Source organism: Panulirus ornatus, chromosome 25 (assembly GCF_036320965.1).
Source record: "Panulirus ornatus isolate Po-2019 chromosome 25, ASM3632096v1, whole genome shotgun sequence".
NCBI lineage: Eukaryota > Metazoa > Arthropoda > Malacostraca > Decapoda > Palinuridae > Panulirus > Panulirus ornatus.
The window spans coordinates 3,686,572-3,712,205 of record NC_092248.1 but is presented as its reverse complement, the minus strand read 5'-3'; the positions used below and the strand labels follow the sequence as shown (position 1 = coordinate 3,712,205).

The following is a 25,634-nucleotide window of genomic DNA, read 5'->3' as shown; positions in this document are numbered from 1 at the left end:
TGCAATTGGAGGGATATCTGATCATTATCTTGTGGAGGCGAAGGTGAAGATTTGTAGAGGTTTTCAGAAGAAAGAATGTTGGGGTGAAGAGAGTCATGAGAGTAAATGAGCTTCGGAAGGAGACTTGTGTGAGGAAGTACCAGGAGAGAATGAGTACAGAATGACAAAAGGCGAGAAAAAAGGACGTAAGGGGAGTGGGTGAGGCATGGGATGTATTTCGGAAAGCAGTGATGGCTTGCGCAAAAGATACTTGGGGCATGAGAAGCGTGACAGGTGGGCAGATTAGAAAGGGTAGTGAGTGGTTGGATGAAGAAGTAAGATTATTAGTGAAAGAAAAGAGAGAGGTATTTGAATGATTTTTGCAAGGAAATAATGCAAATGACTGGGAGATGTATAAAAGAAAGAGGCAGGAGGTCAAGAGAAGGGTACAAGACGTGAAAAAGAGGGCAAATGGGAGTTGGGGTGAGAGAGTATCATTAAATTTTAGGGAGAATAAAAAGATGTTTTGGAAGGAGGTAAATAAAGTGCGTAAGACAAGGGAACAAATGGGAACATCAGTGAATGGGGCTAATGGTGAAGTGATAAGTATTGGTGATGTGAGGAGGAGATAGAGAGAGTATTTTGAAGGTTTGTTGAATGTGTTTGATGATAGGGTGGCAGACATAGGGTGTTTTGGTCGAGGAGGTGTGCAAAGTGACAGGGTTAGGGAAAATTATTTGGTAAACAGAGATGATGTAGTAAAAGCTTTGCGGAAGATGAAAGCAGGCAAGGCAGCGGGTTTGGATGGTGTTGCAGTGGAATTTATTAATAAATGGGGTGACTGGTTGGTAAAGTTATCTAATGTATGTATGACTCATGGTGAGGTGCCTGAGGATTGGCAGAATGCTTGCATAGTGCCATTGTACTAAGGCAAAGGGGATAAAAGTGAGTGCTCAAGTTACATACGCATAAGTATGTTGAGTATACCTGGGAAATTATATGTGAGGGTATTAATTGAGAGGGTGAAGGCATGTACAGAGCATCAGATTGGGGAAGAGCAGTGTGGTTTCAGAAGTGGTAGAGGATGTGTGGATCAGGTGTTTGCTTTGAAGAATGTATGTGAGAAATACTTAGAAAAGCACATGGATTTGTATGTAGCATTTATGGATCTGGAGAAGGAATATGATAGAGTTGATAGAGATGCTCTGTGGAAGGTATTAAGAATATACAGTGTGGGAGGCAAGTTGTTAGAAGCAGTGAAAAGTTTTTATCAAGGATGTAAGGCATGTGTATGAGCAGGAAGAGAGGAAAGTGACTGGTTCTCAGTGAATGTAGGTTTGCGGCAGGGGTGCACGATGTCTCCATGGTTGTTTAATTTGTTTATGGATGCGGTTGTTAGGGAGGTGATTGCAAGAGTTTTAAAAAGAGGGGCAAGTATGCAGTCTGTTGTGGATGAGAGAGCTTGGAAGTGAGTCAGTTGTTGTTCGCTGATGATACAGCGCTGGTGGCTTATTCGGGTGAGAAACTGCAGAAGCTGGTGACTCAGTCTGGTAAAGTGTGAAATGAGGAAGGTGAGAGTATATGTGAATAAGAGCAAGGTTATTAGGTACAGTAGGGTTGAATAACAAGTCAATTGGGAGGTATGTTTGAATCGAGAAAAATTGGAGGAAGTGAAGTGTTTTAGCTATCTGGGAGTGGATTTGGCAGCGGATGGAACCAAGGAAGTGGAAGTCAATCATGAGGTGGGGGAGAAGCTGAAAGTTCTGGGAGCGTTAAAAATGTGTGGAAGTCAAAAATGTTATCTTGGAAAGCAAAAATGGGTATGTTTGAAGGAATACTGATTCCAACAATGTTATATGGTTGTGAGGCATGGGCTATAGATAGAGTTGTGCGGAGGAGGGTGGATGTGCTGGAGATAAAGTTATTTGAGGACAATATGTGCTGTGAGGTGGTCTGATAAGAGTAAGTAATGAAAGGGTAAGAGAGATGTGTGGTAATAAAAAGAGTGTGGTTGAAAGAGTAGAAGAAGGTGTTTTGAAATGGTTTGGTCACATGGCGAGAATGAGTGAGGAAAGATTGACAAAGAGGATATATGTGTCAGAGGTGGAGGAAACGAGAAGTGGCAGACTACATTGGAGGTGGAAAGATGGACTGAAAAAGATTCTGAGTGATCAGGGCCTGAACATGCAGGAGGGTGAAAGGCGTGCATGGAATAGAGTGAATTGGGACGATGTGGTATACCAGGGTTGACGTGCTGTCAATGGATTGAACCAGGGCATGTGAAGCGTCTGGGGTAAACTATGGATAGTTCTGTGGGACCTGGATGTGGAAAGGCAGCTGTGGTTTCAGCGCATCATTACATGACAGCTTAAGGCTGAGTGTGAACAAATGTGGCCTTTCTTGACTTTTCCTAGCACTACCTCGTGCACATGCAGGGGGAGAGGGTTGTTATTTCATGTGTGGCAGGGTGGCGATGAGAATGAATAAAGGCAGACAGTATGAAGATGTATATGTGTGTATATGTATATGTCTGTGTGTACATATATGGAAACGTTGAGATGTATAGGTATGTATATCTGCGTGTGTGGACGTGTAAGTGTATACATGTGTATGTGGGTGGGTTGGGCCATTCTTTCATCTGTTTCCTTGTGCTACCTTGTTACACGGGAGACAGCCACAAAGGAAAATAAATGCATAAATAAACACGATAATATATAAGTATATGTATGTAAGTAGGAGAGATGGCCAGAGAGCGTTATTGGATTACGTGTTAATTGACAGGAGTGCAAAACAGAGACTTTTGGATGTTAATGTGCTGAGAGGTGCAATTGGAGGGATATCTGATCATTATCTTGTGGAAGCGAAGGTGAAGATTTGTAGAGGTTTTCAGAAGAAAGACTGTTGGGGTGAAGAGAGTCATGAGAGTAAATGAGCTTGGGAAGGAGACTTGTGTGAGGAAGTGCCAGAGGAGAAGGAGTACAGAATGGAAAAAGGTGAGAAAAAAGGACGTAAGGGGAGTGGGGGAGGCATGGGATGTATTTAGGGAAGCAGTGATGGCTTGTGCAAAAGATACTTGGTGTATGAGATGCGTGGGAGGTGGACAGATTAGAATGGGTAGTGAGAGGTTGGATGAAGAAGATAGATTATTAGTGAAAGAGAAGAGAGAGGTATTTGGATGATTTTTGCAAAGAAATAATGCAAATGACTAGGAGGTGTATAAAAAAAAGAGGCAGGAGGTCAAGAGAAGGGTACAAGACGTGAAAAAGAGGGCAAATGAGAGTTGGGGTGAAAGAGTATCATTAAATCTTAGGGAGAATAAAAAGATGTTTTGGAAGGAGGTAAATAAAGTGCGTAAGACAAGGGAACATCAGTGAATGGGGTTAATGGTGAAGTGATAAGCATTGGTGATGTGAGGAGGAGATATAGAGTGAGTATTTTGAAGGTTTGTTGAATCTGTTTGATGATACAGTGGCAGATATCGGGTGTTTTGGTTGAGGTGGTGTGCAAAGTGACAGGGTTACGGAAAATTATTTGGTAAACAGAGAAGAGGTAGTAAAAGCTTTGCGGAAGATGAAAGCAGGCAAGGCAGCGGGTTTGGATGTTGTTGCAGTGGAATTTATTAATAAATGGGGTGACTGGTTGGTAAGGTTATCTAATGTATGTATGACTCATGGGGAGGTGCCTGAGGATTGGCGGAATGCTTGCATAGTGCCATTGTACTAAGGCAAAGGGGATAAAAGTGAGTGCTCAAGTTACATATGCATAAGTATGTTGAGTATACCTGGGAAATAATATGTGAGGGTATTGATTGAGAGGGTGAAGGAATGTACAGAGCATCAGATTGGGGAAGAGCAGTGTGGTTTCAGAAGTGGTAGAGGATGTGTGGATCAGGTGTTTGCTTTGAAGAATGTATGTGAGAAATACTTAGAAAAGCACATGGATTTGTATGTAGCATTTATGGATCTGGAGAAGGAATATGATAGAGTTGATAGAGATGCTCTGTGGAAGGTATTAAGAATATACGGTGTGGGAGGCAAGTTGTTAGAAGCAGTGAAAATTTTTTATCAAGGATGTAATGCATGTGTATGAGTAGGAAGGGAGGAAAGTGATTGGTTCTCAGTGAATGTAGGTTTGCAGCAGGGGTGCATGATGTCTCCATGGTTGTTTAATTTGTTTATGGATGCGGTTTTTAGGGAGGTGATTGCAAGAGTTTTAGAAAGAGGGGCAAGTATGCAGTCTGTTGTGGATGAGAGAGCTTGGAAGCGAGTCAGTTGTTGTTCGCTGATGATAGAGCGCTGGTGGCTGTTCGGGTGAGAAACTGCAGAAGCTGGTGACTCAGTCTGGTAAAGTGTGAAATGAGAAAGGTGAGAGTATATGTGAATAAGAGCAAGGTTATTAGGTACAGTAGGGTTGAAGAACAAGTCAACTGGGATGTATGTTTGAATGGAGAAAAACTGGAGGAAGTGAAGTGTTTTAGATATCTGGGAGTGGATTTGGCAGTGGATGGAACCATGGAAGTGGAAGTGAATCATGGGGTGGGGGAGGGGGCGAAAGTTCTGGGAGAGTTAAAATTGTGAGGAAGTCAAAAACATTATCTTGGAAAGCAAAAATGGGTATGTTTGAAGGAATAGTGGTTCCAACAATGTTGTATGGTTGTGAGGCATGGGCTATAGATAGAGTTGTGCGGAGGAGGGTGGATGTGCTGGAAATAAGTTGTTTGAGGATAATATGTGCTGTGAGGTGGTTTGATAAGAATAAGTAATGAAAGGGTAAGAGAGATGTATGGTAATAAAAAGAGTGTGGTTGAGAGAGCGGAAGAGGGTGTTTTGAAATGGTATGGTCACATGGCGAGAATGAGTGAGGAAAGATTGACAAAGAGGATATATGTGCCAGAGGTGGAGTAAACGAGAAGTGGGAGACTAAATTAGAGGTGGAAAGATGGACTGAAAAAGATTCTGAGTGATCAGGGCCTGAACATGCAGAAGGGTAAAAGGCGTGCACGGAATAGAGTGAATTGGGACGATGTGGTATACCAGGGTCGATGTTCTGTCAATGGATTGAACCAGGGCATGTGAAATGTCTGGGGTAAACTGTGGAAAGTTTTGTAGGGCCTCAATGTGGAAAGGGAGCTGTGGTTTTGGTGCATTATAAGTGAGAGCTACAGACTGAGTGTGAACTAATGTGGGCTTTGTTGTCTTTTCCTAGCACTACCTCGCACACATGCAGGGGGTGAGGGTTGTCATTTCATGGGTGGTGGGATGGCAAGGGGAATGAATAAGGGCAGATAAGTACGAATTATGTACAAGTGTATATATTCCTATGAGGCCACCGGGAAAATGAAACATGATAAGTTCCCAAGTGCACTTTCCTGTAATAATCACATCAGGGGAGACACAAGAGAGAAGTATAAGTCAGTTGATATACATCGAAGAGACGAAGCTAGGACGCCATTTGGTAAACATGCGATTGTCCAAAACATACAACAAGCATTCATAAACTTATCATTTTACAAATTTTATCAACAATAAAGTTATCTAATTTGTAGAGACCATCAGTAATATTAAGATTATATAATTCTTTGTGTATTCAATAACAGAAGATTCAATGATATTTCTCTTGGTAATAGAGTTAGAGTTAATAACTGAGATGGCGTTACTCCAGTCAATACAATAATCGTAGTTTTTAATGTGATTAAACAAGGATTTGATTCTTGTCCCATTCTTATACTATATTTATGTTGCTTAAGTCTGACAGAAAGATCCTTACCAGTCTAACCAACATAAAATTTATCACAGTTTCCACAAGGCACTTTATAGATGCATCCAAGAGAATTTTCTGGTGAATTCCTGATTAAGGTATTCTTTATAGTATTATTGTTGCTAGAGGCAACATATACATTAAAGGATTTAAACAACATGGGAAGCAAATTGAAACTATTATTAAAAGGGAGAACTAAAAGATTCTTGGTGTCAATGGGAGGTTTGGGCTCAACTCTATAAAATGATTTCTTTGCTAATTTAAGGGATTTATCAATGAAAGATCTAGGGTACTTTAACTTAGATCCAATAGAATATATCTTCTCAAACTCATTATCAATAAACTCTAGACTGCAAATACGTAATGTCCTAAGGAACATAGATTGAAATGATGATAATTCAACTGTCATGTTGAGATGAGTAATAATGAATATATGAGCATACAATGGTGGGTTTTCTGTATATGCTAAACTTAAACTTGTTTCCTTGTCTATGGACCATGCAATCTAAAAATGGTAACATACCATTATTTTCATTTTCTACAGTAAATTTGATGGAAGGTACTAAATTGTTAAGTAAGGGGAGAAATATTTGTAAATTTTCATTTGTTGGCCAAACACAAAGAACATCATCTACACACCTAAACAAAATTGCATTAGAAGGTAAGATATCCTTTAGTAATTTTGTTTCAAAAAATTCCATTTAAATACTTCTTATCACAGGTGAAAGAGGGTAACCCATTGCCATACCAAATTTATGAGCATAATAATCTCCATTAAATTGAAATACAGTCTTTTATACACAATTTTATCAGTTCAATGAAATTAGACTTTGAAAAAGGTAAATGAATATCATCCAAGACATCAAATAAATATTCTAAAAGGTCATCAACTGGAACTTTAGTGAAAAGTGAGGAAACATCAAAGCTAACTAGTTTAAAAGCAAAATTAACATTGATATTGTTTAGCTTGTTGACTAAATCAACATTGTTCATGACATTAGAATTCTAATTTTTCCAGGAAACAGTGCAAATGACTGGAAGATGTATAAAAGAAAGAGGCAGGAGGGCTAGAACAAGGTGCATGAGGTGAAAAAGAGGGCAAAAGAGAGTTGGGGTGAGAGTATCATTAAATTCTAGGGAGAATTAAAAGATGTTTTGAAGGGAGGTAAATAAAAGTGAGTAAGACAAGAGAACAAACGGAAACATTGGTGAAGGGGGATAATGGGGAGGTAATAACAAGTAGTGGTGATGTGACAAGGAGATGGAGTGAGTATTTTGGAGGTTTGTTGAATGTGTCAGATGACAGAGTGGCAGATATAGGGTGTTTTGGTCGAGGTGGTGTGCAAAGTAAGAGGGTCAATGAGAATGGTTTGGTAAAACAAAGAGGTGGTAAAAGCTTTGAGGAAGATGAAAGCTGGCAAGGCAGCGGGTTTAGATGCTATTGCAGTGGATTTGATAAAAAAAAAAAAAAAAAAATGGGGTGACTGTGTTGACTGGTTGGTGAGGATATTCAATGTATGTATGGCTCATGGTGAAGTGCCTGAGGATTGGCGGAATGCATGCATAGTGCCAATGTACAAAGGCAAAGGAGATAAAGGCGAGTGTTCAAATTACAGAGTATAAGTTTGTTGAGTATTCTTGGTAAATTATATGGGAGGGTATTGATTGAGAAGGTCAAGGCATGTACAGAGCATCAGATTGGGGAAGGGCAGTGTGGTTTCAGAAGTGGTAGAGGATGTGTGGATCAGGTGTTTGCTTTGAAGAATGTATGTGAGAAATACTTAGAAAAGCACATGGATTTGTACGTAGCATTCATGGATCTGAAGAAGGCATATGATAGAGTTGATAGAGATGCTCTGTGGAAGGTATTAAGAATATAAGGTGTGGGAGGCAAGTTGCTAGAAGCAGTGAAAGATTTTCATCGAGGATGTAAGGCACATGTATGAGCAGGAAGAGAGGAAAGTGATTGGTTCCCAGTGAATGTCAGTTTGTGGTAGGGGTGCATGATGTCTCCATAGTTGTTAAATTTGTTTATGGATGGGGGTGTTAGGGAGGTGAATGCAAGTTTTGGAGAGAGGGGCAAGTATGCAGTATGCAGTCCGTTGTGGATGAGAGGGCTTGGGAAATGAGTTAGTTGTTGTTCACTAATGATACAGCGCTGGTGGATGATTCGGGTGAGAAACTGCACAAGCTGGTGACTGAGTTTGGTAAAGTGTGTGAAAGAAGAAAGCTGAGAGTAAAGTGAATAAGAGCAAGATTATTAGGTTCAGTAAGGTTGAGGGACAAGTCAATTGGGAGGTAAGTTTTAATGGATAAAAACTGGAGGAAGTGAAGTGTTTTAGATATCTGGGAGTGGATTTAACAGCGGATGGAACCATGGAAGCGGAAGTGAGTCACAGGGTGGGGGAGGGGGTGAAGGTTCTGGGGGCTTTGAAGAATGTGTGGAAAGCTAGACCATTATCTTGGAAAGCAAAAATGGGTATGTTTGAAGGAATGGTGGTTCCGACAATCAATGTTACACGGTCGTGAGGCATGGGCTACAGCTAGGGTTGTGCAGAGGAGGGTGGATGTATTGGAAATGAGATGTTTGAGGACAATATGTGGTGTGAGGAGGTTTGATCGAGTAAGTAATGAAAGGGTAAGAGAGATGTGTGGTAATAAAAAGAGGTTGGTTGAGAGAGCAGAAGAGGGTTTATTGAAATGGTTTGGTAACATGGCAAGAATGAGTGAGGAAAGATTGACAAAGACGATATATGTGTCATAAGTGGAGGAAACAAGAAGTGGGAGACCAAATTGGAGGTGGAAGAATGGAGTGAAAAAGATTTTGAGCGATCAGGGAATGAACAGGAAGGAGGGTGAAAGACATGCACGGAATAGAGTGTATTCGAGCCATGTGGTATACCAGGGTAGACATGCGGTCAATGGATTGAACCAGGGCATGTGAAGTGACTCTGGTAAACTATGGAAAGTTTTGTGGGGCCTAGATGTGGAAAGGGAGCTGTGGTTTTGGTGCATTACAGATGACAGCTAGACAAAGTGTGAATGAATGTGGCCTTTGATGTCTTTTCCTAGTGCTACCTTGCACGCATGCGGGAGGAGGGGGTGCCATTTCATGTGTGGCAGGGTGGTGACAGGAATGGTTGAGGGCAGCAAGTATGAATATGTACATGTGTGTATATACATTTGTCTGTGTATGTATATGTATGTATGTATACATTGAAATGTATAGGTATGTATATGTGCGTGTGTGGACATGTATGTATATACATGTGTATGTAGGTGGGTTGAGCCATTCTTTCGTCCGTTTCCTTGCACTACCTTGCTAATGCAGGAGACAGCGACAAAGTACAATAAAATAAATATTGATCGAGAGAGCCAAGGCATGTACAGAGGATCAGACTGAGGAGGAGCAGTGTGGTTTCAGAAGAGGTAGAGGATGTGTGGATCAGGTATTTGCTTAGAAGAATGTATGCAAGAAATACTTTGAAAAGCAGATGGATTTGTATGTAGCATTTATGGATCTGGAAAAGGCATATGATAGTAATGCTGTGGAAGGTATTAAGAGTATATGGTGCGAGAGGTAAAATGCTAGAAGTGAAAAGCTTTTATCAAGGATGTAAGGCATGTGTAAGCGTAGGAAGAGAGGAAAAAGATTGTTTCCCAGTGAATGTCGGTTTGCAGCAGGGGTGCAAGAGCGTCTCCATGGTTGTTTAATTTGTTTATGAATGGCACTGTTAGGGAGGTGAATGCAAGAGTTTTGGAGAGAGGGGCAAGTATGCAGTCTGTTGTGGATGAGAGGGCTTGGGAACCAAGTCAATTGTTGTTCATTGATGATACAGCACTGGTGACCGATTCAGGGGAGAAACTGCAGAAGTTGGTGACTGAGTTTGGTAAAGTGTGTGACAGGAGAAAGCCAAGAGTAAATGTAAATAAGCACAAGATTATTAAGTTCAGTAGGGTTGAGGGACAAGTAAATTGGGAGGTAAGTTTGAATGAGAAAAAATGGAGGAAAAGAAGTGTTTTAGATACCTGGGAGGGGATTTGGCAGCAGATGGAACCATGGAAGCAGAAGCGAGTCATAGGGTGGGGGAGAGGGCAAAGGTTCTGGGAGCGTTGAAGAATGTGTGGAAGGTGAGAATGTTATCTCGGAAAGCAAAAATGGGTATGTTTGAAGGAATAGTGGTTCCAACAATATTATATGATTGTGAGGCATGGGCAACAAAAGGATGGATGTGTTGGAAATGAAATGTTTGAGGACAATATGTGGTGAGAGATGGTTTGATCGAGTAAGTAATGAAAGTGTAAGAGAGATGTGTGGTAATAAAAAGAGAGTGGTTGAGAGAGCAGAAGAGGGTGTATTGAAATGGTTTGGTCACATGGAAAGAATGAGTGAGGAAAGATTGACAAAGACGATATATGTGTCAGAGGTGGAGGGAACGAGAAGTGAGAGACCAAATTGGAAGTGGAAGGATGTAGTGAAAAAGATTTTGAGCGATCGGGGCCTCAACATGCAGGAGGGTGAAAGATGTGCAAGGAATAGTGAATTGGAACGATGTAGTATACTGGGGTCGACATCCTGTCAATGGATTGAACCAGGGCATGTAAAGCATCTGGGGTAAACCCTGGAGAGTTTTGTTGGCCCTGGATGTGGAAAGGGAGCTGTGGTTTCAGTGCATTACACATGACAGCTAGAATCCGAGTGTGGACGAATGTGGCCTTTGTTGTCCTTTCCTAGCACTACCTCATGCACACACAGTGGGAGGGGGTGTCATTTCATGTGCAGCAGAAATGGATGAAGGCAGCATGTATGAATATGTGCATGTGTATATATGTATATGTCTGTGTATGTATATGTATGTATGTATACGTTGTAATGTATAGGTATGTACATGTGCGTGTGTGGGCATTTATGTATACACTTGTGTATGTGGGTGGGTTGGGCCATTCTTACATCTGTTTCCTTGCGCTACCTCGCTAACGTGGGAGACAGGGATAAAGTATAATAAAAAAAAATATAAATAATACAAATGTGGCAAAATATATAAATAATAAAAATGTGGCAAAATAAGATGCAGTCAGGACAAATCTCCATCTAACAATGAACTATTACACTTTACACACTGGCAACATACAAGGACAACAAAAAAAAAATCACTTAAATGAATGCAATGCAGTACAGTGGCTATGGATATACAAATTATGGGTCCAAGAAAATTGCAACCTATCTTAACGCTGCCAAGTGAAGAAAATAAAACTCAACACCTCTTCACAACACCACCGGGGTATCAATAATAGTAACTACACGGGGCCAGTTCTGATTGGCTAAGGGAAAAACATGGAAATGAGATGCTGACATTACAGTCAAGACGTGATTGGCACATAGGTCCCCTTCCAACAATTACACACATCATCCTAGTTCTCACGGTCTACTTCGCAGACATTTCCGCATTTTAAAAAGACAGTAACACTATAAATGAATACAATTCAATATACACAATACAAATTCATCAAAATACATTAACCATTAAAACAAACGAGAACAGACAAGAGGCTTAAATAGAAACAAAAATAAGGCAAAACCAACCTACATTAACGAAAAATGTCACAGATAACACATATAATCCAAGTGGAGAGTATGAAAATCCAGCAATCACAGACGAAATGAAATCTTAACCATAGGTACAAACTTGAAGTAAAAAAATGAAATAAACATCAACAAAAACATGTCCTTCAAAGTTAATACTGAAAATCACACAGTATTTACACAATGAACAAATTGACTGACTGAATAACAAACATTAAAGCTTGAGAGAAATGGATATAAGAAAAGCAAAACAACAGGAATAAAACCAATCATAAATACTTAGTGACACAATGAAGAAAAGCCCACAGACATGACAGAATAACATAAAAGACCAAGATCATAAGGATGGGTTGCTAGACCGGGTATCTCGATTGACGTCATCAGAAGGCCAGGGTTTCGTACCCATATTGATCAGGTCCCGCCCTTCTGATGGCATCACCAGGGTAGCTCAAGAGTACCAACCCTACCTTATGATGTAGCTCAGAGCACCAACCCTACCTTATGTTATGCTGTTTGGCTCCACTTTCGCTCACGGTGGCTTGCTCTCCTGCCTAGCTGATGATGTTTTGAAGCAAAGAAACCGGTCACATCTTTCACCTTGGACTTCTGATATCTGAAACAAAAAACAAAATGGGTAAATCATATAACTCAAAACTTGGCAATAACACCAAAAACACGTTTGGTGATGAATAGACAGCTTAAGCAAGAAATAAATTAAAATCTATACAGAGAAGAGATATAATAAACGGCATATGAATGAGAACATTGCTAAAAACTGATGGATATAACCAAACAGAAGTACCATATAAGGTATTTATATTTATTTATTTTGCTTTGTCGCTGTCTCCCGTGTTTGCGAGGTAGCGCAAGGAAACAGACGAAAGAAATGGCCCAACCCACCCCCATACACATGTATATACATACATGTCCACACACGCAAATATACATACCCATACATCTCAATGTACACATATATATACACACACAGACACATACATATATACACATGCACACAATTCTTTGGGGAAATGTATGTAGTTTATTTTACTGAATCTCAAAACATGTAATTCATCAAATCATACTGATTTGCTGGTTGGTGAGGATATTCAGTGTATGTATGCTTCATTGTGAAGTGCCTGAGGATTGGCTCAATGCATGCATAGTGCCACTCCATAAAGGCAAAGGGGATAAAGGTGAGTATTCAAATTAGAGGTTTGTTGAGTATTCCTGGGAAATTATATGGGAGGGTTTTGATTGAGAGGGTGAAGACATGTACAGAGAATCAGATTGGGGAAGAGCAGTGTGGTTTCAGAAGTGGTAGAGAATGTGTGGATCAGGTGTTTCCTTTGAAGAATGTATGTGAAAGTACTTAGAAAAACAAATGGATTTGTATGTAGCATTTATGGATCTGGAGAAGGCATAAGATAGAGTTGATAGAGATGCTGTGTGGAAGGTATTAAGAGTATATGATGTGGGAGGTAAGTTGCTAGAAGCAGTGAAAAGCTTTTACCGAGGATGTAAGGCATGTGTACGAGTAGGAAGAGAAGAAAGTGATTGGTTCCCAGTGAATGTCGGTTTGCAGCAGGGGTGCATGATATCTCCATGGTTGTTTAATTTGTTTATGGATGGGGTTGTTAAGGAGGTGAATGCAAGAGTTTTGGAGAGAGGGGCAAGTTTGCAGTCTGTTGTGGATGAGAGGGCTTGGGAACCAAGTCAGTTGTTGTTCGCCGATGATACAGCGCTGATGGCTGATTCGGGTGAGACACTGCAGAAGCTGGTGAGTGAGTTTGGTAGTGTGTGAAAGAAGAAATCTGAGAGTATATGTGAATAAGAGCAAGGTTATTAAGTTCACTAGAGTTGAGGGACAAGTCAATTGGGAGGTAAGTTTGAATGGAGAAAAACTGAAGGAAGTAAAGTGTTTTAGATATCTGGGAGTGGATCTGGCAGTGGATGGAACCAAGGAAGCGGAAGTGAGTTAAAGGGTGGGGGAGGGGGCAAAGGTTCTGGGAGCGTTGAAGAGTGTGTGGAAGGCGAGAACATTATCTCAGAGAGCAAAAATGGGTATGTTTGAAGGAATAGTGGTTCCAACAATGTTATATAGTTGCGAGGCATAGGCTACAGATAGGGTTGTGCAGAGGAGGGTGGATGTGTTGGAAATGAGATGTTTGAGGACAATATGTGGTGTGAGGTGATTTGATCGAGCAATTAATGAAAGGGTAAGAGAGATGTGTGGCAATAAAAAGAGTGTGGTTGAGAGAGCAGAGGAGTGTATTGAAATGGTTTGGTCATATGGAGAGATTGACTGAGGAAAGATTGACAAAGAGGATATATGTGTCAGAAGTGGGGGGAACAAAAAGTGGAAGACCAAACTGGAGGTGGAAGGATGGAGTGAAAAAGATTTTGAGCAATTGGGGCCTGAACATACAGGAGAGTGAATGAATTGGAACAATTTGGTGTACTGAGGTCGATGTGATGTCAATGGATTGAAACAGGGAATTGGAAGCATCTGGGGTAAACCATGGAAAGTTTTGTGGGACCAGATGTGGAAAGGGAGCTGTGGTTTTGGTGCATTACACATGACAGCTAGATACTGAGGGTGAACAAATGTGGCCTTTGTTGTCTTTTCCTAGCACTACCTCTCGTGCGTGGGGGGAGGGGGGTGCCATTTCATATGTGGCGGGGTGGCGACGAGAAGGAATGAAGGCAGCAAGTATGAACGTGTAAATGTGTACATGTGTATATCTATGTATATGTCTGTGTATATATATGTATACGTTGAAATGTATAGGTATGTACATGTGTGTGTGAGCGTGTACGTCTATACGTGTGTATGTGGGTGGGTTGGGCCATTCTTTCATCTTTCCTTGCGTTACCTCACTAACACGGGAGACAGCCACAAAGTATGATGAAAAAAAATAAAAAATCCTTCCCCACATTTTTCAACACTCCCAGAACTTTCGCCCCCTCCCCCATCCTATGACTCACTTCCACTTCCATGGTTCCATCCACTGCCAAATCCACTCCCAGATATCTAAAACACTTCACTTCCTCTAGTTTTTCTCCATTCAAACTTGCCTCCCAGTTGACTTGTCCCTCAACCCTACTGTACCTAATAACCTTGCTCTTTTTCACATTTCCTCTCAACTTTCTTCTTTCACACACTTTATCAAACTCAGTCACCAGTTTCTGCAGTTTCTCATCCGAATCAGCCACTAGTGCTGTATCATCAGCGAACAACAACTGACTCATTTCCCAAGTTCTCTCATCCACAGACTGCATACATGCCCCTCTCTCCAAAACTCTTGCCTTCACCAACAACCCCATCCATAAACAAATTAAACAACCATGGAGACATCACACACCCCTGCCTCAAACCAACATTCACTGAGAACCAATCACTTTCCTCTCTTCCTACTCGTACACATGCCTTACATCCTCAATAAAAACTTTTCACTGCTTCTAACAACTTGCCTCCCAAAACATATATTCTTAATACCTTCCACAGAGCATCTCTATCAACTCTATCATATGCCTTCTCCAGATCCATAAATGCTACAAACAAATCCATTTGCTTTTCTAAGTATTTCTCACGTACATTTTTCAAAGCGAACGCCTGATCCACACATCCTCTACCACTTCTGAAACCACACTGCTCTTCCCCAATCTGATGCTCTGTACATGCCTTCACCCTCTCAATCAATACCCTCCCATATAATTTCCCATGAATACTCAATAAACTTATACCTCCATAATTACAGCACTCACCTTTATCTCCACTGCCTTTCTACAATGGCATTATGCAAACATTCTGCGAATCATCAGGCACCTCACCATGAGCCACATACATTATATAACCTTACCAATCAGTCAACAACACAGTCACCCCCCTTTTTTAATAAATTCCAATGCAATACCATCCAAACCCGCCAGAGAGCAAAAATGGGTATGTTTGAAAGAAAAGTGGTTCCAACAATGTTATATGGTTGCAAGGTGTGGGCTATAGGCAGAGTTGTGCGGAGGAGGATGGATATGCTGGAAATGAGATGTTTGAGGACAATATGTGGTGTGAGGTGGTTTGATCAAGTAAGTAATGAAAGGGTAAGAGAGATGTGTAGTAATAAAAAGATTGTGGTTGAGAAAGCAGAAGAGGGTGTTTTGAAATGGTTTAGTCACATGGAGAGAATGAGAGAGGAAAGATTGACAAAGAGGATATATGTGTCAGAGGTGGAGGGAACGAGAAGTGGGCGACGAAATTGGATGTGGAAAGATGGAGTGAAAAAGATTTTGAAAGATCGGGGCCTGAACATGCAGGAAGGTAAAAGGCGTGCAAAGATTAGAGTGAACTGGAACAATGTGGTATACCAAGGTCGACGTGCTGTGAATGGATTGAACCAGGGCATGTGAACCGTCTGGGGTAAACCATGGAAAGTTCTGTGGGGCCTGGATGTGGAAAGGGAGCTGTGGTTTCGGTGCATTATACATGACAGGTAGAGAATGAGTGTGAACGAATTTGGCCTTTGTTGTCTTTTCCTAACGTTACCTCGCACACATGCGGGGGGAGGGGGTTGTCATTTCATGTGTGGCAGGGTGGCAACAGGAATGAACAAGGGTAGATAATATGAATTATGTACATGCGTATGTAAGTATATGTCTGTGTATATATATGTATACGTTGAGATGTATAGGTATGTATATGTGCGTGTGTGGACGTGTATGTATATACATGTGTATGTGGGTGGGTTGGGCCATTCTTCCATCTTTCCTTGCGCTACCTCACTAACGCAGGAGATAGGGGAGAAAGACTTTCCATGCATTTCTCACATGTCATAGAAGGCGACAAAGGGGGACGGGAGCGGGGGGGTAGAAACCCTCCCCACCTTGCATTTCAACTTTCTAAAAGGGGAAACAGAAGGAGTCACGCAAGGAGTGCTCATCCTCCTCAAAGGCTCACATTGGGGTGTCTAAATGTGTGTGAATGTAACCAAGATGAGAAGAAAGGAGATAGGTAGTATGTTTAAGGAAAGGAACCTGGATGTTTTGGCTCTGAGTGAAACGAAGCTCAAGGGTAAAGGGGAAGAGTGGTTTTGGAATGTCTTGGGAGTAAAGTCAGAGGTTAGTGAGAGGACATGAGCAAGGGAAGGAGTAGCACTATTCCTGAAACAGGAGTGGTGGGAGTATGTGATAGAGTGTAAGAAAGTAAACTCTAGATTGATATGGGTCAAACTGAAAGTGGATGGAGAGGGATGGGTGATTATTGGTGCATATGCACCTGGGCATGAGAAGAAAGATCATGAGAGCAGCAGAGTGAGTGTGTTAGCAGTTTTGATGCACGAAACAGGGTTTTAGTGATGGGTGATTTGAATGCAAAGGTGAGTAATGTGGCAGTTGAAGAAATAATTGGTATACATGGGGTGTTCAGTGTTGTAAACAGAAATGGTGAAGAGCTTGTAGATTTATGTGCTGAAAAAGGACTGGTGATTGGGAATACTTGGTTTAAAAAGAGATATATACATAACTATACATATGTAAGTAGGAGATTGCCAACGAGCGTTAGTGGATTACGTGTTAATTGATGAGCACGAAAAAGACTTTTGGATGTTAATAAGCTGAGAGGTGCAACTGGAGGGATGTCTGATCACTATCTTGTGGAGGCGAAGCTGAAGAGTTGTAGAGGTTTTCAGAAAAAAAGAGAGAATCTTGGGGTGAAGAGAGTGGTGAGAGTAAGTTAGCTTGGGAAGGAGACTTGTGTGAGGAAGCAGCAGGAGAGACTGAGTACAGAATGGAAAAAGGTGAGAACAAAAGGACGTAAGGGGAGTGAGAGAGGAATAGGATGTATTTAGGGAAACAGTGATGGCTTGCGCAAAAGATGCTTGTGGTATGAGAAGTGTGGGAGGTGGGCAGATTAGAAAGGGTAGTGAGTGGTGGGATGAAGTAAGATTATTAGTGAAAGAGAAGAGAAGCATTTGGATGATTTTTGCAGGGAAATAATACAAATGACTGGGAGATGTATAAAAGAAAGAGGCAGGTCAAGAGAAAGGTGCAAGAGGGGAAAAAGAGGGCAAATGAGAGTTGGGGTGAGAATCATTAAATTTTAGGGAGAATAAAAAGATGTTTTAGGAAGAGGTAAATAAGGTGAGTAAGACAAGGAAATAAATGGGAACATCAGTGAAGGGGGCTAATGGGAAGGTGATAACAAGTAGTGGTGATGTGAGAAGATGGAGTGAGTATTTTGAAGGTTTGCTGAATGTGTTTGATGATACAGTGGGATATAGGGTGTTTTGGTCGAGGTGGTGTGCAAAGTGAGAGGGTTTGAGAGAATAAGTTGCTAAACAGAGAAGAGGTAGTAAAAGCTTTGCGGAAGATGAAAGACGGCAATGCAGCGGGTTTGGATGGTATTGCAGCGGAATTTATTAAAAAGGGGGTTACTGTATTGATGACTGGTTGGTAAGGTTATTTAATGTATGTATGACTCATGGTGAGGTGCCTGGGGACTGGCAGAATGCTCGCATGGTGCCATTGTACAAAGGCAAAGGGAATAAAAGTGAGTGCTCAAATTACACAGGTATAAGTTTGTTGAGTATTCCTGGGAAATTATATGGGAGGATACTGATTGAGAGGGTGAAGGCATGTACAGAGCATCAGATTGGGGAAGAGCAGTGTGGTTTCAGAAGTGGTAGGGGATGTGTGGATCAGGTGTTTGCTTTGAAGAATGTATGAGAAATACTTAAAAAAGCAAATGGATTTGTATGTAGCATTATTGGGTCTGGAGAAGGCATATGATAGAACTGATAGGGATGCTCTGTGGAAGGTATCAAGAATATATGGTGTGGGAGGCAAGTTGTTAGAAGCATTGAAAAGTTTATATCAAGTATGTAAGGCATGTGTACCTGTAGGGAGAGAGGAAAGTGATTGGTTCTCATTAAATGTTGGTTTGCGGCAGGAGTGCGTGATGGTGATGTCTCCATGGTTGTTTAATTTCTATATGGATGGCGTTGTTAGGGAGGTGAATGCAAGAGTTTTAGAAAAAGGGGCAAGTATGCAGTCTGTTGTGGATGAGAGAGCTTGGAAAGTGAGTCAGTTGTTCACTGATAATACAGCACTAGTGGCTGATTCAGGTGAGAAACTGCAGAAGCTGGTGACTGAGTTTGGTAAAGTTTATGAAAGAAGAAAGCTGAGAGTAAATGTAAATAAGAGCAAAGTTATTAGGTACAATAGGGTTGAGGGACAAGTCAACTGCGAGGTAAGTTTGAATGGAGAAAAACTGGAGGAAGTCAAGTGTTTTAGATATCTGGGAGTGGATCTGGCAGCAGATGGAACCATGGAAGCGGAAGTGAATCATAGGGTGACGGAGGGGGCAAAAGTTCTGGGAGCGCTGAAAAATGTGTGGAAGTTGAGAACGCTGTCTTGGAAAGCAAAAATGGGTATTTTTGAATGAATAGTGATTCCAACAATGTTATATGGTTGCGAGGCATGGGCTATAGATGAGTAGTGCAGAGGAGGGTGGATGTGCTGAAAATGAGATGTTTGAGGACAATATGTGGTGTGAGGTGGTTTGATGGAGTAAGTAATGAAAGGGTAAGAGAGATTTGTGGTAATAAAAAGAGTGGCTGAGAGAGAGCAGAAGAGGGTGTTTTGAAATGGTTTGGTCACATGGAGAGAATGAGTGAGGAAAGATTGACAAAGAGGATATATGTGTCAGAGGTGGAGGGACGAGAAGTGGGAGACCAAATTGGAGGTGGAAAGATGGAGTGAAAAAGATTTTGAGTGATCGGGGCCTGAACGTACAGAAGAGTGAAAGGCGCGCAAGGAAGTGTGAATTGGAACGATGTGGTATACCGGGGTCGACGTGCTGTCAATGGATTGAACCAGGGCATGTGAAGAGTCTGGTGTAAACCATGGAAAGTTTTGTGGGGCCTGGATGTGGAAAGGGAGCTGTGGCTTCAGTGCATCATACATGACAGCTAGAGAATGAGTGTGAACGAATGTGGCCTTTGTTGTCTTTTCCTAGCGCTACCTAGCGCACATGCGGGAGGAGGGGGTTGTTATTTCATGTGTGACGGGGTGGCGACGGAAATGAATAAAGGCAGACAGTATGAATTATGTACATGCGTACATATGTATATGTCTGTGTGCGTATATATCTTATATATATATATATATATATATATATATATATATATATATATATATATATATATATATATATTATTATTTATTTTTATTATACTTTGTCGCTGTCTCCCGCGTTTGCGAGGTAGCGCAAGGAAACAGACGAAAGAAATGGCCCAACCCCCCCCCCATACACATGTATATACATACGTCCACACACGCAAATATACATACCTACACAGCTTTCCATGGTTTACCCCAGACGCTTCACATGCCTTGATTCAATCCACTGACAGCACGTCAACCCCGGTATACCACATCGCTCCAATTCACTCTATTCCTTGCCCTCCTTTCACCCTCCTGCATGTTCAGGCCCCGATCACACAAAATCTTTTTCACTCCATCTTTCCACCTCCAATTTGGTCTCCCTCTTCTCCTTGTTCCCTCTACCTCCGACACATATATCCTCTTGGTCAATCTTTCCTCACTCATCCTCTCCATGTGCCCAAACCACTTCAAAACACCCTCTTCTGCTCTCTCAACCACGCTCTTTTTATTTCCACACATCTCTCTTACCCTTACGTTACTCACTCGATCAAACCACCTCACACCACACATTGTCCTCAAACATCTCATTTCCAGCACATCCATCCTCCTGCGCACAACTCTATCCATAGCCCACGCCTCGCAACCATACAACATTGTTGGAACCACTATTCCTTCAAACATACCCATTTTTGCTTTCCGAGATAATGTTCTTGACTTCCACACATTCTTCAAGGCCCCCAGGATTTTCGCCCCCTCCCCCACCCTATGATCCACTTCCGCTTCCATGGTTCCATCCGCTGCCAGATCCACTCCCAGATATCTAAAACACTTCACTTCCTCCAGTTTTTCTCCATTCAAACTCACCTCCCAATTGACTTGACCCTCAACCCTACTGTACCTAATAACCTTGCTCTTATTCACATTTACTCTTAACTTTCTTCTTCCACACTTTTTTCCAAACTCAGTCACCAGCTTCTGCAGTTTCTCACATGAATCAGCCACCAGCGCTGTATCATCAGCGAACAACAACTGACTCACTTCCCAAGCTCTCTCATCCCCAACAGACTTCATACTTGCCCCTCTTTCCAAAACTCTTGCATTTACCTCCCTAACAACCCCATCCATAAACAAATTAAACAACCATGGAGACATCACACACCCCTGCCGCAAACCTACATTCACTGAGAACCAATCACTTATATATATATATATATATATATATATATATATATATATATATATACGTTGAGATGTATAGGTATGTATATGTGCGTGTGTGGACGTGTATGTATATACATGTGTATGTGGGTGGGTTGGGCCATTCTTTCGTCTTTCCTTGCGCTACCTCGCTAACGCGGGAGACAGCGACATAAAAAAAAATAAAAATACTGATTTGCTATGTATCATGTAACACCACGTTTCTGATTGTAAAAAGAGACAGATCTTATATAAAGTCGTCATTCACAAGATAACTATGAATACTTGAAAACTAAAATACATATACACCTCTATCTCAGATAATGTAAATGTTATGGAAAGAGGAAGAGATAGGTGTTTGTGGATATTCCACCAATCGTGATAGCTAAACAATACCAAGTTGGTCTATAAAACACTGGTCATAGCTGACCGAGCTACTTATGTTTGAGAATCTCCTGGCGAGTGTGCTGGCTATGTTAACCTGGTAGTCTACGATGCTGTACTAGTGTCCTGAGTGAGGATTAGTATTTCCTGGTTATATTATAATTGTGGACCAGATCTGAATGATAGGTGCGTCCTTGTTGATGGCTGAAACATAACCACCTAACACCTAACCTAACCTTCCCAAGAAGTCGTCATATGTAACCCAGGTGATGTCATAAGGATATCTGGGGATGAAAAGGACAGGTCGATGGTGTGATATGTTATCAGTCCGATCGTCTACCCGAAGTTCCACTACCATCGTTCAGAAGAGTGAGAGTAGAACTGATGAGAAAATTACCCATTTGATTCCCTCTGTAGTTTGCCCGTTTACTTCCCCACTGATATTGATGAGCGTTAAAAATCTGAAATTAATTTACATCGAGGTAATTGTTCCGAAAGTAAGTATAGCTCAACTGCAATGGAACTGAGACAGTATACTGAACAAATGGCCAGGCACGTAGAATTCAGTTATTCCTGTATGGGGTGTTTTGGTGTACGTAAATAGCTCATGAGCTTCATCTCTTCAATACGGGTGATAGCTACCTATAACAACAGTCTTCGACTGTGCTGTTTTAGATTAGCTTCATAGACATAACGGATGGCCTACATTTTGCAAGCAACACAGTTGTGCTTCCTTATACCTAAAGCCTCCTACACTTCCACTGGATGATATTGAATGCGTTGGTTTATTTAACCGGCCAGCTATACGAACCCTTTTTTGGATTTGGGCAAGTCCCCTGGGGAACGTGATCTGTCTCTGGAAGTGGCGTATTCGTTAACGTCCATCGAGTTTAACGATTCCGCGTCAGATTTGCTTTGCTCCGACTCACCGGAAGAGACGAGCGACGTGGTTTCTTTATCTAATTCAGTCCTCTTCCACTTTTTTTTAGGGCGTGCAAGGTTTACAAATGGCCTTGAAGTAGGATTCTTTTGTACGGTTTTCAGGTTGTGTAGGTTTAGGGAATAGGGACATCAGGGTTTGTGAGTCGTGTTTCGGCGGATCTCCCAGTCTGGATGGCAAATGTACACATGAAAAGCCTGCACCTCACCGCTAATGCTGAAGATTCATTTGGGCTTTGGAGTCTGGTGAGACTCCTTAGCCCTCTTCCTGGCTTTACCGTATATGTCGTTCAGTGCCTTAACAGACCTCCTTTTCAAACTTGAACCCGGGGACACTCTCGGTCCGAGCCTGGGTCTGATGGTTACCCTGGAAGTTAACACACAAAGAACGTTCTGCCGTACAAGTTGCCGCAATGTGATCCTCGCCATAACATTTTCCACTTCTTGCCGAGAGAGAGGGTACAGGATTTCTCTAGGGGATCATACTGCTGGCACTGAAACCATTTAAAGAGGTTTGGGATGCGGGTTGAACCTGACATTTCATGTATCCTACAGACTGTCTCCGACAATCTAGTAGATTTTCCATACGTTAGGTTTATCAAAGGTGTCCTGCGCCGTTCTCAACCAACAGTAATTACTGCATAGGTTCATGGACACTGTGACTGAGGTAACACCATGAGTGGAATTTCCTCACTTCGGAAGGTATGCCACCCGATTCGTCGAAATTATCTTCCCGAGATCATTACTTGCCAGTTTCCTATCCATCTCAAAGGCTCCCGCCTGACCATCAGTAACTTTCCATATCATAAAGAGATTGATAGAGGCCAAATCGTCGAACCCGTTGCATGAATTTGAACGAATTGCACATTACTGTTCTTCATACACAAGTTACGGTCGTCCCCACCACTACCCCTTAAGGATGCAGTGGATGGCTTCCTAGTGGGGTTACGCCCCATGATTTAGGGTGGAGTGCCATCCCTAATAATGGGGTTTGAAAGAAAAAACTGTGGCTTGTAATGGGGTTAAAAAAAATGTGGCTTTCGTAAAAGATACAGACAAACAACTTACCAGTAAAGCGTTTCATAGTGGGTCGGGACGCACAGGCAGGGTTGGCTTCTCCTTTGGTTGGTCACCTCTCACTAACTGAACAAGTCCTGTGTAAACTGTCGTATGGAATTATCTGATGTACCAATAGCTAGCTTCCCTCACCTTTAAAAGACAGAAAAACAATTCAGAAAGCACCATTATAGTGGAGGAGTGCTGGCGGGTGCAGCTCTCAGCTTCACCTACCAGTACAGACGCTGAAACGCAACGGTTTTTTAAAAACACAACATAGGGTTTGAAGCAACACGAGTGACGTCATCATAAGAGCGGGGCCTAGACATGATTGGTGGATTGGGTACACAGCTCCGCCTTTCTCATGACGTAAGCCCGTTTGCGCAGACTAACGACCTAGCTTTTGTTTTGCCAAGATGATGTAATCTTTTTTACCGCTTCGAAACGGTTGGTCTTTGAATATATATATATATATATATATATATATATATATATATATATATATATATATTTTTTTTTTTTTTTTTTTTTTACTATTTGCCATTTCCCGCGTTAGCGAGGTAGCGTTAAGAACAGAGAACTGGGCCTTAAAGGGAATATCCTCACCTGACCCCCTTCTCTGTTGCTTCTTTTGGAAAATTAAAAAAAAACAAGAAAGGGGAGGATTTCCAGCCACCCGCTCCCTCCCCTTTTAGTCGCCTTCTACGACACGCAGGGAATACGTGGGAAGTATTCTTTCTCCCCTATCCCCAGGGATAATATATATATATATATATATATATATATATATATATATATATATATATATATATATATATATATATATATCATCATACATACACATTTGCCATTTCCCGCGTTAGCAAGGCAGCGTTAAGAACAGAAAACTGATTCTTTGAGGGAATATCCTCAATTGGTCCCCTTCTCTGTTCCTTCTTTTAAAACATTGAAAACGAGAGGGGAAGATTATCAATCCCCGCTCACTCCCCTTATATATATTTGCGCGTGGTCAAGATATTCCTATGAGTCCAAGGGGAAAATGAAACACGAAAAGTTCCCAAGTGCACTTTCGTGTAATGATCACATCATCAGGGGAGACACAAGTAAAATATATATATATATATATATATATATATATATATATATATATATATATATATATATATATATATATATATATATATATATATATGTATATATATATATATATACATTTAAGAGTAAATGTGAATAAGAGCAAGGTTATTAGGTACAGTAGGGTTGAGGGTCAAGTCAATTGGGAGGTGAGTTTGAATGGAGAAAAACTGGAGGAAGTGAAGTGTTTTAGATATCTGGGAGTGGATCTGTCAGCGGATGGAACCATGGGAGCGGAAGTGGATCATAGGGTGGGGGAGGGGGCGAAAATTTTGGGAGCCTTGAAAAATGTGTGGAAGTCGAGAACACTATCTCGGAAAGCAAAAATGGGTATGTTTGAGGGAATAGTGGTTCCAACAATGTTGTATGGTTGCGAGGCGTGGGCTATGGATAGAGATGTGCGCAGGAGGATGGATGTGCTGGAAATGAGATGTTTGAGGACAATGTGTGGTGTGAGGTGGTTTGATCGAGTAAGTAACGTAAGGGTAAGAGAGATGTGTGGAAATAAAAAGAGCGTGGTTGAGAGAGCAGAAGAGGGTGTTTTGAAATGGTTTGGGCACATGGAGAGAATGAGTGAGGAGAGATTGACCAAGAGGATATATGTGTCGGAGGTGGAGGGAACGAGGAGAAGAGGGAGACCAAATTGGAGGTGGAAAGATGGAGTGAAAAAGATTTTGTGTGATCGGGGCCTGAACATGCAGGAGGGTGAAAGGAGGGCAAGAAATAGAGTGAATTGGAGTCATGTGGTATACAGGGGTTGACGTGCTGTCAGTGGATTGAAGCAAGGCATGTGAAGCGTCTGGGGTAAACCATGGAAAGCTGTGTAGGTATGTATATTTGCGTGTGTGGACGTGTGTATGTACATGTGTATGGGGGGGGGGTTGGGCCATTTCTTTCGTCTGTTTCCTTGCGCTACCTCGCAAACGCGGGAGACAGCGACAAAGTATAAAAAAAAAAAAAAAAAAAAAAAAAAATATATATATATATATATATATTTTTATTTTATATTTTTTTTATTATACTTTGTCGCTGTCTCCCGCGTTTGCGAGGTAGCGCAAGGAAACAGACGAAAGAAATGGCCTAACCCACCCCCATACACACGTATATACATACGTCCACACACGCAAAATATACATACCTACACAACTTTCCATGGTTTACCCCAGACGCTTCACATGCCCCGATTCAATCCACTGACAGCACGTCAACCCCGGTATACCACATCGCTCCAATTCACTCTATTCCTTGCCCTCCTTTCACCCTCCTGCATGTTCAGGCCCCGATCCCACAAAATCTTTTTCACTCCATCTTTCCACATCCAATTTGGTCTCCCTCTTCTCCTCATTCCCTCCACCTCCAACACATATATCCTCTTGGTCAATCTTTCCTCACTCATTCTCTCCATGTGCCCAAACCATTTCAAAACACCCTCTTCTGCTCTCTCAAC

At 41.6% G+C, this 25,634-nt stretch overlaps 1 long non-coding RNA gene across 1 annotated transcript in view; it reads right to left on the bottom strand.

Moving 5' to 3' along the window:
• The window catches only part of LOC139757183 (uncharacterized), an 89,056-nt gene extending 65,726 nt beyond the window's left edge, over positions 1–23,330 (bottom strand). The window contains exons 1-2 of the long non-coding RNA XR_011714526.1: positions 23,066–23,330; positions 11,819–11,933 (exon numbers count right to left, since the gene is read on the bottom strand). This is a non-coding gene — a long non-coding RNA (uncharacterized lncRNA). The remainder of the gene's footprint in view (positions 1–11,818; positions 11,934–23,065) is intronic.
• Positions 23,331–25,634: the final 2,304 nt, after the last annotated feature.